The 14,101-nt window shown below is 40.6% G+C and overlaps 1 protein-coding gene across 5 annotated transcripts in view; it reads left to right on the top strand.

The window, feature by feature from the left end:
- Positions 1 to 14,101, top strand: part of map3k12 (mitogen-activated protein kinase kinase kinase 12) — a 195,297-nt gene that overhangs the window by 71,859 nt on the left and 109,337 nt on the right. The window contains exon 1 of one of the 5 annotated variants that reach the window (XM_039746844.1): positions 95 to 124. The exons of the other annotated variants lie outside the window; for them this stretch is intronic. The gene's annotated coding sequence lies outside the window, so the exon portion shown is untranslated. Of the gene's footprint in view, positions 1 to 94; positions 125 to 14,101 lie in introns of those variants that run through there. 5 annotated transcript variants of the gene reach the window in all.

Genomic DNA, 14,101 nt, shown 5'->3' with positions numbered 1-14,101 from the left:
GTGCCGGGGAGGGGGGTGGGGTTTAGAGAGACGGAGGAACAGTCACAGTATCAGGGGCGCGCGTCTGAATGGGAGCTGGAGACCCGCAGAGATCTGCAAACGGAGAAAAGGGGGTCTTGTACAGGTAAGACTGGCTGATGCGCGAAGATGAGGATGAGCAAAGAGAGAAATGGCTGAATGTACCTTGACAGTGTCATGGAAATGAGAGAAGGAGAGGGGACATCTATGGAGTGAATGATGGAGACGTGCAGAAATAGACATGTGGGCACAGTGTGAGGGACACATATACGAGCAACGGTTGTGTCACGAGGGACATGCAGAGGGAACTGATCAGTAGAGGAATATTCAGAAGGATTAGTGGAGATCTGACGGGACGGGGCATAGTGGAAAGTAGTGATAAGGATGAAAGTGTGTCTGCGTCGCAACACGAGCAGAGGATGACATTTAGTGGTGAACATGGTGATGGAGATAGGTAGAAGTTAAAATGAAAATGTCTACGTAGTGTTGTGTAGACTGAGAAGGTGGGAAGGAAAAAAAGCAGAGAAAGGGCTGAAAGTTAGAACAGACGATTTATGAATATATTATGGATACACAGAAATGTGTGCAGTAGAAGAAGTGATGGAGAGTGTTAGCCAGAAAGAGATTGTGATGCATAGAGATGATCTGCCCAGCACGTCTAAATAAATCGGTCTTAATATGAAGGAAAGGAAGACGAGTAGAAAGGCATACAGGTAAGAAAGTGGAAACGGCGAACATTGGGAAGTGTGTGTGTGTTCAGATTTTAATGCCTGCTGTTAGTTTGTGGAAATAATGTTTGGATTATTATTTATATGTATGCGACATATTTAATCAAAAGTGTGCACTTTACCACTTAAGAAGTAACGTTTGCTGATTAATATACAAACAGTTGAATAAAGTGGGTAAATGTACAATGAATAAGACATTGAGGAAAAGCCCAAAGTGATTAGACATAGTGACCGATAGAAATGAAGGTATGGTGAGAAGAGAGGGCAATGGAGATTTTCCTGAATCTTATGAGAACTTGAAACAAGTGTGATGGAAACACTAAAAATGTCAGAGAGTTAGAAAGAACTGTCGGAAAGAGCGGCTGAAACACAATGGGAAATTATCAAACAGTCGGGCGCGTGAGGAAAGAACGGCCGATAATCTGTCAAGTGACATGAACGTGTACTTGGAAAGACTTAAAAGAAAGTATACATTAACTGATAACATGTCTGTCTGTCTGTCCTCATAATGATACTAACAAGCTGTGTGTGGAGCTTCCATATTTGTCTTGTGTCTGCTTAGATGTTTTCCTCGGACTTCTGTGCATTTTTTTTCATCCAATATCCTAAAGATGTGTACATTCGGTTGATCAATGACTTTAGATTGCTCCACTGTGTTAGACCTTGTTCAGTGATGAACCGCTGCTTCTTCCAATTACTGTTAAAGTAGATTTTGAAATTATTGTGGTTTTGTTGTTTACTGTTGAATGTGAAGTCAGACTTAAAAGTGAAGAAGTTCAGAACATTTACTGGATGATACAATTATAATAATAGATAATAGATTATCAAACAGTCTGGTGAGAAAGAATTTGAGAAAAGAGGTCTGATAATTGACATGTTTACTTAAAAAAGCTTTAAAATTGGACACAAATGCTGATAACAAACCTATCTGTGTGACTGTATTCATTAATCTAATCTACTAATAATATTAACAATGAGTGAATGTAAGTGTGATTTTTCTGCCTTGAACTAAAGCTGTGTGTGTAGTTTGTGTTCTCCCTATGTCCACTGTGTTTTCTCTCAGAGTTCTGATATTTTTTTTCATCCCGCATCCTAAAGATTGTGCATGATTGCTTGATTGATGATTTTAAATCGGTTCACTACGTATGGCCAAACTTGGTGATGGACTGCTGCTCCTTCCAATTGCTGTTAAAGTAGATTTTAAACCTATTGTGATTTTTTTTTCTCTCTATGCTTTACTTTTAAACATGAACAGTTTAGTTTAAAAGTGCAGAAGTTCAGAACATTTACTGGAGGGTGCAGTTATGGTTACAAAACTACAGAGCAGCAGGGGCATTGCATGTGTGAAGTAATAAATAAGAGAGAAATACAATGGTGAGATTATCAAAGAGTCTGGTAAGAAAGAATTTGATGAGTGAAGTCAAGTATTTGTTGAGTGACATGAACATGTACTTCAAAAAACTTAAAAACTGAACAGAGACACTGCTATCTATCTATCTATTATATAGTGCCTTTCACATCTCTATCTATCTATCTATTATATAGTGCTTTCATCATCTATCTATCAGTTATATAGTGTCTTTCATATCTCTCTATCTATCTATGTATTTATTATATAGTGCCTTTCACATCTATCTATCTATCTATCTATCAATCTATCTATCTATCAGTTATATAGTGTCTTTCATATATATCTATCTATCTATGTATTTATTATATAGTGCCTTTCACATCTATCTATCTATCTACAAAAAAACACATAGCACCACTAGAAAAAGTCCATAGAAGAGCTACTAGGCTCATTTCAGGACTGCAAGGGATGAGTTACAGTATGAGGAGTTGTTTAAGGAAAACAAGATGAAGAGGTGATGTGATTAAAGTTTTTAAAATTTTGAAGGTAATTAGTACAGTGGCTTGAGACTGTTATTTTAAAATGAGTTAATCAAGGTCGCACGGACCCAGTACATTTTGCACAAACATTAGGAAGTTTTTCTTCATGCAGAGAACCACAGACAGATAGAATACATGACCAAGTAGACAGCAGGACTTTAGGGACCTTCAAAACTCAACTTGATGTTATTTTAGAAGAATTAAGTGGATAGGAGTGGTGAGCTTGTTGGGCTGAATGGTGTGTTCTCGTCCATATTGTTCTAATGTTCTATCATATAGTGTCTTTATCTGTCTCTCTGTCTAATGATATTAAGAATGAGTGATTGTAGGTGTAATTGGATTGGTTTCTCCCTTGAACTTAAACTGTATTCAGAGTTTTAGTGTTTTTCCCGTGCCTGCTTTGTTTTTTACCCCCCACATCCTAAAGATGGCCAATTGATGATGTTAGATTTGTCCATGTACAGTATGAGTGTGTTTAGTGATGGACTGCTGTTTCATCCTGGGATAGTTACTGTTGAAAGAGATTTTGAATCTTTTGTGATTGATTTCTATTTAACCTGAGCATTCTGGCTTAAAAGTGCAGAAGGTCAAAACATTTTCTGCGGGATGCAGTCAGATGGTTACAAAGCATCAGGTGTATTCCCTGTGTGAAGGTAATAAATAACTAAACAAAGTACTAAATGAATAAGTACATCCAATTCAGATTGTTTGATGTTGATAAATACAATCTGCGGGATATACTGTATCACGGCTTAAGAACTTGTATATTTATCCAAATGATATCTCCCTATGTTGTATTTTTTCTCCAAACTGATGTTTGCATGTGATGATGGAGAGAACTCAACAATGAACTGCCAGCTCCTGGGCACTCCATGTGGATGTTCATTTTTTTGTTGCTTTTAAGAATTTCAATAATCTTAATTTGTTCGGCTCTACACCCTCTTATTCACAATTCTGCCTGGATTGGTGAAGCAGGTTCAAAAATGGATTATCATTAATATTACTATCAGCACTAGTAGTCTGTTTTGCTTGCTTCTTTTTCAAACGTTTCTTTCCCAGCAATATTTGGATGTAATTCTGGTAGGTGCTTCAATGCTTGCGTGGACTGTGTGTTGGTTATGATCGTGAGGTCTAGCTGCTGTGGGGCATCTGTTGGCGAAGAGAGATTCACTGATCTTGACTTTGCTGACGATGCTGTGATCTTCGCAGAGTCAATGGAGGCTCTGATCGGGGGTCTCGAGAGACTGAGTGAGGAGTCTGAGTGTCTGGGCTTGTAAGGGTCCTGATGAAAACCAACATCCGGGCCTTTAATGACCTCTTGGGCACAAACATCAGCAGTGTGTCTGTCTGTGGAGAGATTGACCACCTCGTCGAGAGGTTTACTTACTTCGGCAGTGACATTCATGTCTCTGGTGACTCTTCTTATGAAATCAGTAGATGGATTGGGGGGTCATGAGGTCGCTGGAAGGGGTGTGTGGAGCTCCCAATATCTATGCAAAAGGACGAAGGCCAAAGTCTTTAGAGTCCTGGTGCTTCCTATTTGTGAGACATGGACGCTATCCAGTGACCTGAGATGAGGACTGGACTGTTTGGAGAATCCTTGTGTCCCGCTGGTTTGACTTTGTGTTGCTCATGGAGTCCCGAATGAGGCACATTACCCGCATTGTGAGGGAGTGTCAGTTACGCCACTACGGCCATATGGCACGATTCCCCAAGGGTGATCTGACTCATTTTCAAGGTCCCGAGCGGCTGGACCAGACCAAAGGGACGTCCACATATAGCACCTGGCTGCAGCAGATAGAGGGTCATTTCCGGAGGGTGGGACTGAACCGCGCGTCTGCCTGGGGGGGTTGCTAACCGGGATCCCGAGCTGTTTCATCGTGTGGTGGGTGCAGCAACGTCCTGTACCAGTGCATGATTCGTTGGTGTTGTTATTGTAATTTTTGGTTTAATATAGCGTACCCCATCTCATGTGCTATATGTTATGATTTGGCTCCTCTTTTTTTTTGATCTTTTTTTTAATGCACCTTTTTGACACTTCTTTTTGCCATTAGGGTTTTAACTCCTGTTGAAACTGATTCTGCACTTTGACAATTGATTTAAAGCATGCATTAGGACCTTTCTGTGTTTTCAAATCTTTGTTGTGTTCATTTATTCATATTTTTTGGATTGGGCTTTGCCATTTTGTGGTTTGTACTTCTTTTGTTATTATGGTTAAATACCAGGAGTGCACAGTTGTCATCCAAGGTTAGATTTAGTCACAATGATTGCTTTATTTTTGACTTCAGTTATAAAATCTTCTGACTTTCAGATGTATATTTTGTATGACTTTGTCTTTTGGTTTCCGAGTTTAGCTTTGACGCAAGATCTGATTGATTCTTGATAATGAACTTTTGCTCGTTTGCTGACTACGCTTCATCTCCCGATTCCTATTTTCATAAACCTTTGTGTCTTGTCACAACTCTGTATCTGAAATGTGTGACATAGCAGTCATAATGGCACCCTCACGTCACCACAGGCCTGGGTTCAAACCCTTGTTTAGTCAGCACCTCTGTGGAGTCTGCATGTTCTCCTTGTGTTCACATACGACTTCTTTGGGTATCTCTGCTTCCTTCAATAAATCAAAGACATGCAAGTCCCTTTAACTGGAGATCCATATTTGGCTCGGGAGTAGTGGGCACAGCTCTTTGCGGGTGTAGGTCTTTACTGTAATAGATTGGCGTCCTGCCCAGAAGTTGGTCCTTGTTTAACAACTGAGGCTGCACATCTGTGATGAGAAAATAGATGGACTGATGACTTTGAGGTGAATATGAAGAGTGAGGGCTCACTATAGACTGCCCACAATCCCAATAAATATAGCCTTGTTTGTTTTGGGTATCATTTGAATATGCTAACGGCTGTTGTTTCTTGTTTGCTTGTATATTGTGCACTTATTTTTGGGGCTTTAACAAAACAACTTAATGAGGTTCAAGAGGAGGAAGGCTTTGCTCGACTCATTCCAGCTCTCAGCCGAGACCATGGGAGTTGTTGGAGTGCTCTCAGTATGTAGAACTGGAATACTGATGGACCACTAGAGAGCAGACTATGGAAGTAAATTAAAGGCGTAAGGAACGGTTCGGGCCAAGCAGTTTATCATTTATGAGATATTCACCTGGACCACAGTTCCGGGGCTACGCTCAATACTTGGAGATGCACACTTGAGTGGCAACGTTCTTAGGTTCACCTGTGCAGTGCCAACCATTGCCACAGCCTGAATTCTTCAAGGCATGGAATCATTAGGTGATGGACACAATTCTCTAAGATTTTGGACCATTGCAGATTTGACAGCATTATGTGGTTTTTCCAGATTTTTCCTGTTCCATCTCAACCTGTGATGAGAAAATATCTGGAGTGGTGACATTAAGATTAATATGAAAGGTGAGAGCTGACTATGGATTGCCTACAATTTCAATAAATACTAAGATCTGAAGACTGTCATTCAGACAGCCATTCAGGTAAACTGAAGTCACTGTCATGTTGATAGAACCAGCTTGAGATGATATTTGCTTCATGATGTGGTGGATTACTTGGGGTAGATGGTACCAATAAGGGGTATAGAAGGTCAGTCACAGCAGTCAGGTACACTGGCTTTTAGATGCCACTCAGTTGGCATGTTGAGGCTAACATTTACCAGTTCAGCAAACACGCTACCACCACGAGCTTGTACTGTGGAGAGGAATGATCCATGCTGTTTATTGGAAAATTGGACTGAACTGTCCTGAATTACAGTAGGAATTGGAAACTGATGTTGTTTTCTTTAATATGTTTTGTCTGTAATTTTTTTGCATTCTAAGGTTTATAAAGATGTTAGTTTTCCCATTATTATAGTATAACTCGGTCAAATTATTGACTTGTATTTAACACTAGCAAAATACCCGCGCTTCGCAGCGGAGAAGTAGTGTGTTAAAGAAGTAATGAAAAAGAAAAGGGAACATTATAAAAATAACACAACATGATTGTCAATGTAATTGTTTTGTGAGTGTTATGAGTGTTACTGTCATCAAGGATTTGATTATCATTATTTCTTTCAATCAGGTTCGTATTTGTAGGATGTGTTGTATTCAAGTTACATTCCGTGTTTGTCAATCGTTGTAAAGATAACAGGTTTCATTCATCGATTCGTTTCTTACTGCATCAATAAACAGCTCGTCTTCCTCTTTATCTGAGACCTGACACACTGCATGCACGGGTTTTTTTTACACTGTCTTCCTTTAGCTGGACATTGACTTTTTCCACCGTGTGCTTTGTTTTCACAGTAGCTGCACTTATGAATATGCTTGTATGCGTCACTCGCTTCGTATTCTTTTGTTGCCTTCTCAATTGTGTGATGCGTTTTTTGTTCAGCGCTCTTTGGAGCTGTTGCTTGTTCTCTGCGTACTGCGTTCTCAGTCAGTTCACGTGAGCCGCTCGGAGTACATGCATCGAAGGTTCTCAGCTGTGCTTGTGCTATCTTGTGCGATGTCCACAGCTTTATTTAATGTTAGCTCAGACCCGGCACTTAAAAGTTTCTCTCGCAGTTTCGCTGAGTTTGTGCCAAACACCACCCTGACCATCTCATCTTCGTTTGCATAAGCACAGTCCTTCACCCGTGAATATTTAGCGGCAGAGTGTTTCTATTGGATTGTTGCTGACGGCCGGCCTTATATGGGCAGGCACTCAATTACGTGGGAGGCGTGACGATGAGGGACGCAACTCCGCCTCACACGGAGACCAAGCTGCAGGCTATGGCCGGTATATATGTACATAAGTAGGTTCCAGTTATGACCGTTATGTGTAGAAAATGAAACCTGCCTAACTTTTGTAAGTAAGCTGTACGGAATGTGCCTGACAAATGTCAGCCTTCCACCTACACGGGAAGTTGGAAAATTAGTGATGAGTGAGTCAGTCAGTCAGTCAGTGAAGGCTTTGCCTTTTAGTAGTATAGATTCTTCTTTAACACCATTTTGCTTTTGTTTTATGAGCTACCACTTTGGGTGTCATTGTTACAACACAATGTTGACTACTGGAAGTCGTGCCAAATGCCATCATGAAGGTGACGTTATTTAAACTGACGATGCACAGAAAGTAGCTGTCCAAGATTCTGGATTGTTTAAATTATCGTGATCCATCCATCCATCCATCCTCTTCCGCTTATCCGAGGTCGGGTCGCGGGGGAGCAGCTTAAGCAGAGAGGCCCAGACTTCCCTCTCCCCGGCCACTTCTTTCAGTTCTTCCGGGAGAATCCCAAGGCGTTCCATAGGCCAGCCGGGAGACATAGTCTCTCCAGCGTGCCCTGGGTCTTCCCCGGGGCCTCCTCCCGGTTGGACGTGCCCGGAACACCTCACCAGGGAGGCGTCCAGGAGGCATCCTGATCAGATGCCCGAGCCACCTCATCTCGATGCGGAGGAGCAGCGGCTCTACTCTGAGCCCCTTCCGGATGACTGAGCTTCTTACCCTATCTTTAAGGGAAAGCCCATACACCCTGCGGAGGAAACTCATTTCAGCCGCTTGTATTCGCGATCTCGTTCTTTCGGTCACTACTCATAGCTCATGACCATAGGTGAGGGTAGAAACGTAGATCGACTGGTAAATTGAGAGCTTTGCCTTACAGTTCATCTCCTTTTTCACCATGACAGACCGATGCAGAGCCCGCATCACTGCGGATGCCGCACCGATCCGCCTGTCGATCTCACGCTCCATTCTTCCCTCACTCGTGAACAAGACCCCGAGATACTTGAACTCCTCCACTTGGGGCAGGATCGATGGCGAGTGCCTGGTGGCCGGGCCTGCACCCATGGGGCTCGGCCGGGCACAGCCTGAAGAGGTAACGTGGGTCCTCCTCCCCATGGGCTCACCACCTATGGGAGGGGCCAAGGAGGTTGTGTTCAGTGTGAGTTGGGTGGTGGCCGAAGGCGGGGACCTTGGCGGTCTGATCCTCGGCTACAGAAACTGGCTCTTGGGACGTAAATTGTCGTGATATTCGTGGTAAATATCTGACAGTTCTGCTACTCAGGATACCAGCTGTCTGCATGGCCCTAGTTTAATAGTTGATTAATGGACTCCATTTATGTCAATTAGTTTTGTGCCACTTCATTTATTATTACTTATTATTTGGCTGACGCCTTTATCCATGTTATCCAGTTCTATTTCTTTTGTTTTTTCAATTAAAGCACAGGCAGGTAAAGTGACTTGTTCAGGGTCACATGATGTCAGAAGTGGGATTTGAATGCACAACCTCAGGGTTTGAAGTCCAAAGCTGTGACAACCACACCACACCTGCCTGCCTGCCTGTCTATATGAAAGAGATCTTTTTTTGTACTTAATACAAAATTTGTACAATGTGTAATTGTTTCGACCTATGAACTTGCTCCAGTGCTCTAAGTCTGCACTCCGCGCTGTACAAAAATAAATGGCATTGAAATAGAATTGTCACAGAAGATTACTAGGAATGACAATAAAATCTTTTGAGTGAAATCAGCAAAGGGAATTCCTAACAGGGATTCAGACCTCTTTAGTGCTGAGCAAAGAAGGCTGCATGGGGACCTAACTGATAAACTGTTAAAATCCTCAAAGGCTTTGACCAAGTTTGCCAGACTTCTTCCAGTTAAATAGTAAATTATGTAGATAGAGACACCTAGTGGAGACTAAGTGAAGTACACACGCGACTTTCTTCACACAAACTGTGGTTAGAATCTGAAACATGCGTGAGTATATTCGGTGCATGACTTGGTAGTTTAAGTCGGGTCTTGAAACCTGAAAAATCGATAAAATCAGACCTCGACTTATACGTCAGTTCAAAAATTCATTTTTTTTTTTTTTTTTACATCTTCTTACCTCCTCCAATCTTGCATCATTTTCTCAGATGCCATCGAATTTTGTTGCAGCAGCGCAGTTACCAATTTCTTTTGACACTTCAACGACTTACTTTAAAACCAGCTTAATATTTTGTTCTGATTGAACACTCCATTGTAGATAAGGGATGCTCTTATGATGAAAGTGTATGAGGGTATGAGATACAAAAAATGCAAAACAGTGCAAACGTCGCTTCAGAATAGTTTGGGTATTACCGTGTGGTCACGTAGGCACAATATAGGGTGGTACAGGTCTAATTATACAATTTTCAATGCGTTATAACTTATTAAGTTTATTACATAGAAAATCACCCAGAAAAATCCAGGACCATCGTGAAGTTTGTGAACTGACGACATGAAGAATCATCTTCGTGCCGAACTGGAATCATCCCCGCATAAATCAAAGTCATCCAGATGATCTGGATCTGCATTATTAGATCTGGACCACCCTGTACATAGAAATTGAAGACCGTGTGCTCCGTGGTTACTCTCTCAGGTGAACGTTAGCATATTGTAATCTCTTGGACCAATAGAGAGAGTTTTCCGCATTCGACTTATACGACCGACGTTATAAAATGCCAGAAATTATACGGTAAAATCAAGCCTTGACATATATGTGGGAGAACTTAAATGCACGTATATATGTCAGACATTAAAAAAAATGTTTCAAAAGTATATTAGATATTGAAACAAGATAGAAATCACCTAATCAAACAAGATCAATGGAGTCAGTTGTATCCTCTCAGTTGTCATGTTTTTACAGATCGTAGATTGTGTACAAGTAATCAAGACCTGCTATACCGAAAATGTTGAATGGAAACCTAGTGAATCCAAGCAAAAGACATCCTGAAAAAAAAAATCAAAAATCAGAATCGCTTTATTGCTAGCAAAGTAATGTATTGGCCTTTGGATCAGTGATATAATTCTAGGCAGTAGCACTGGGGGCCCATAATGACTGCATGATGATTGGTTTTTCATATTGCTTTACTTTGAACATACTTGCCATCTTGACATCAGAATGAAAAGTGTAACGGTGTTCTCATTCTCACACTTCTATTAAGCTTAATTATTAAACTTGACTCTTTATATACAGTATACAGTAGTAACATATTCCCATGGGGACTTTATGTTCGTTTAGCAAGGCTTTAATATCAACATGTTTGCCTACATGATATCACAGTGAAACGTTTTACAGTGTTACCATGCCCTCAGCTTCACAAATCTGAATTAAGACTAGTGACGAGTGAAAGAACAGAGGTTTGTTTTGTATATACAGTATAGCTTTGTGAAATTGCCTGTAAAGTTCATTTTGCAGTCAGTTCTTCAATTGCAGTCTCTAAAATGAGGTTTATTGGGTGGGCAGCTGGGAGTGGTGTTCCCTCTCCTGCAGCCAAAACCAATGTCTCTTTCCTCCCACACAACCCACATGTCCCAAGGTTCCTTCCCTGCAGCTCCACACGGTCTCATCTGACTCTCGCACCGCCTGCCTGCACATTCAGGCTGCTGGTTGCACCTTGTGCCACTCATTTAGCTTGGCAGTGTCACCATCTGAGCTCAGCTTCCCAAACTCTGGAAGCTGATCTAGCTAGCTGGTGGTAGGCAGGGTATTAGGTAGGTTCTCTCTGGCTGTGCCCCCACACTTTCAATGTTGTGGACCACAATTGTGTCACACTTTTGTGCATGAAGAAGATGGTTACAGGTTAGATGAAAATACATATATACTTAATGGAGTGAATTTCACTTCTGGCCAAACACAATTTGTTTGGCAATTTATTTTACAAAGTGTTTCCATGTGAATTCAGTTCCGTGTGAATCGCTTCACTCATCACTACTATTAACCTTTATTGTAGCTTATATGCGTGACGTTTCTCATTGATGGTGCTCATTTTTCAAATTGGACTCAATTTAATATGGGGGGACATTATTATTATTATTTGGACTCATCAAATTGTAGTCGCACTACTACACAAAGCTAGAAGCACAATTCTGCTTCTTAGGGGTCTTCAAACTTGAGATCAGCCTGTAATCTCTCACTTCATGAAGTTCTCTGGAGCAGGCGCTGGGGTTGTAAGCAGTGCTAGACAAACATGTTTTAGTTTTATTCTCTTAAATGGAATGTGGGAAGCTCAACAGTTACAGGAAGAAAAAAAAAAAGATGTGCCAGGCACATCCATCAGTCCGTCCATACCACCATTCTTCCTGACTGGTGGGATAGGCCCTGTCTGTGTGCAATTCTTAGAACTGCTGCTGTTGTCCAGCAATGTAGCTCCCCATACGTTTATCTTGTCAATGTGAAAGGTTAAATGTGAGGGCTTTTGGAGTCAGCACTTGTGATTGAAGAGCAACTGCGTCATGCTGCTTACTTAAACATGTCAGAGGACCCTTCACTCCCTTCTATGGCACTGAATACTCACTTTGCTGAGGTAGAGTTCCTTGCTGAAAGTCACCAGCACTTACCCAAGGAGTCTATGGCTGCGAAAAAGACCTGCTAATGCTGTTCTTCATAAAGTTCTGAAGCAATTGGAAGAATCACTCAGTGATTTGAAGGCTGATGTTAGACGGTTGCCAGCAACTATTGCAAGAATTCCCCCTGTTGCAGTTGTCGGAGAGGAACATCCTAAGTAGATTAGCAAGCTGGGGAACCAGAAGCTCATCCTCCGTAGCTAGCACAGCAGTGAAGGTCTTGTGTCCACCTTTACCATTTGGACTAGCTAAGAAATCCCAAACATTCCTAACTGGTTGTGAGCCAATCAGCTTCATGCCCCAGTTTGTGGCCACACCCTCTTATGAACTCTCTATCAGAAACAGTTCTTTAATTCTTTTTTCCTCCCTGTTGTTTTTTTACTGATTCTAGTTTTGGACCCAAGTATAAAGCATATGGACTTTGAAAAAGTAATAACTTAGTATGGCATTTATGGACAAATATCAAATTTATGTTCCTTATGTACAGTACATAAGAATAGAACATGATACATGCTGATTAAAATTTTCAAAAAAAAAAACTACTGGAAACATTTTATTTGGGGGCGGGGCAGAGTTAAGAGAAACGTATCAGGTTAGGTTGTTGGGAATGAATGAAATCTATTTAAAATAAACAAACAAACAAATAAACAAAAAGACCAAGCACACTCGAATAGTCTTTGAGGAGCCTCCTAGAATGGTTTCTTATATTTTCTCTACACACTTGTCTACCTCTGTTGTGCTTTTAGAAATAAGAATGAATTGTGTACAATTTATATATTAAAGTGAAAAAAAAAATGGGAAATATGAAAAAAAAAATAAGTAAAATGTGAGGGCTTTAGTTGTCACAAATGATATGCTCAACAACCATTACGGCAGGCTGTAGGTCGTACGTATGTCTCTCTATTATTAAAGTAAATCTTGAGACAAGGTTTTTGCCAAGAGATTTTTTTTCAAGTCCCGCCCTCCTCTCAAACATTTCCAACCACACCCACAGTCCTCTCACCTCTCATTTGTGGGAATGCTTTTGTCAGACACAGTTCCTGCGCTCTCAGCTCTTATAAATTTTTATGTTTTCCTCACTTTAAGTTCCCAATAAAAGAAGACTCATTATGTCCAAATCTTATTGAAGACTTTCTTCCCGAAGGGTTATCAACGGAAGAAATAAGTACACGGGCAATCCTAGCACAAGAAACGATGAAGTCAAACGAATAAACGCAAAAATTGTCAATCAGTTACACGGCAAATTGGTTAAATGCGTATCAATAAACTATGTTGCAGTAGTTGATGGTGATGGTCCTATCTATCTATCTATCTATCATTACTGCTGAAAGAAGGATGTATCGTAATGTTATTGCGTAATTTATGTCTGAGTGATGGGCTATGCAATAGGACAAGATTAGTTGTATTCAAAAATTGGTCGAACAATTCTAACATGTAAAATTTTAACAGGCGACAAGAAAGGTAATGTATTACACCTTCCGCAGATAACATTAGACACCAAAGGAGATCTTGATATGCCATTTGTATCGAAAGTTTACAGTTTCCTTTTAGAATAGCTTTTGCTATGACAATTAACAAACTACAGGAACAAATATTGGAAAAAGTCACTTTATTTATTAGAGAGAAAGAAATGATATTCACTCACGGGCAGTTATACATTGCGTTGTCACGATGACAAGTAAGTCCAAACACGGAATCAGAATTCAATGCGATATTGAAGAAAAGTTCATTCCAAGTATTGTTTTTACTGAAATTTACAGTAAAAGTGCAAGTTTAAAAAGTATTTGCGTGTTAATTTCAAAGCCAAAAAGAACAAAAACATATAACGCAACGAATACCTCTAACACAACATGAAACATAATTTTCTTTCAATTTATTACGTTTTACTATTTTTAACTATGTTTAATTACTCGCTGTAATGTAAAATAGTTAGTTATATTATGCATATTTAACAATATCCATGATAATTACAATCTGTTTAAATTGAACATTTGATTCTCCATACGCGAGCGGCAGAGCCACGAAGTGGCTAGCATGTAGCGCCCGCATCAGGGGTGGCAAGCGAAGCGAGCAGGGGGCAGAGCCCCCTAGTGTAGAATAAAGATCAATTTATAAATCAGATAAGAAGGCTGC

Source organism: Polypterus senegalus, chromosome 3 (genome assembly GCF_016835505.1).
Source record: "Polypterus senegalus isolate Bchr_013 chromosome 3, ASM1683550v1, whole genome shotgun sequence".
NCBI classification, from domain to species: domain Eukaryota; kingdom Metazoa; phylum Chordata; class Cladistia; order Polypteriformes; family Polypteridae; genus Polypterus; species Polypterus senegalus.
Note: the sequence above shows the minus strand (reverse complement) of the source record. Positions and strands in the feature narration are given on the sequence as shown.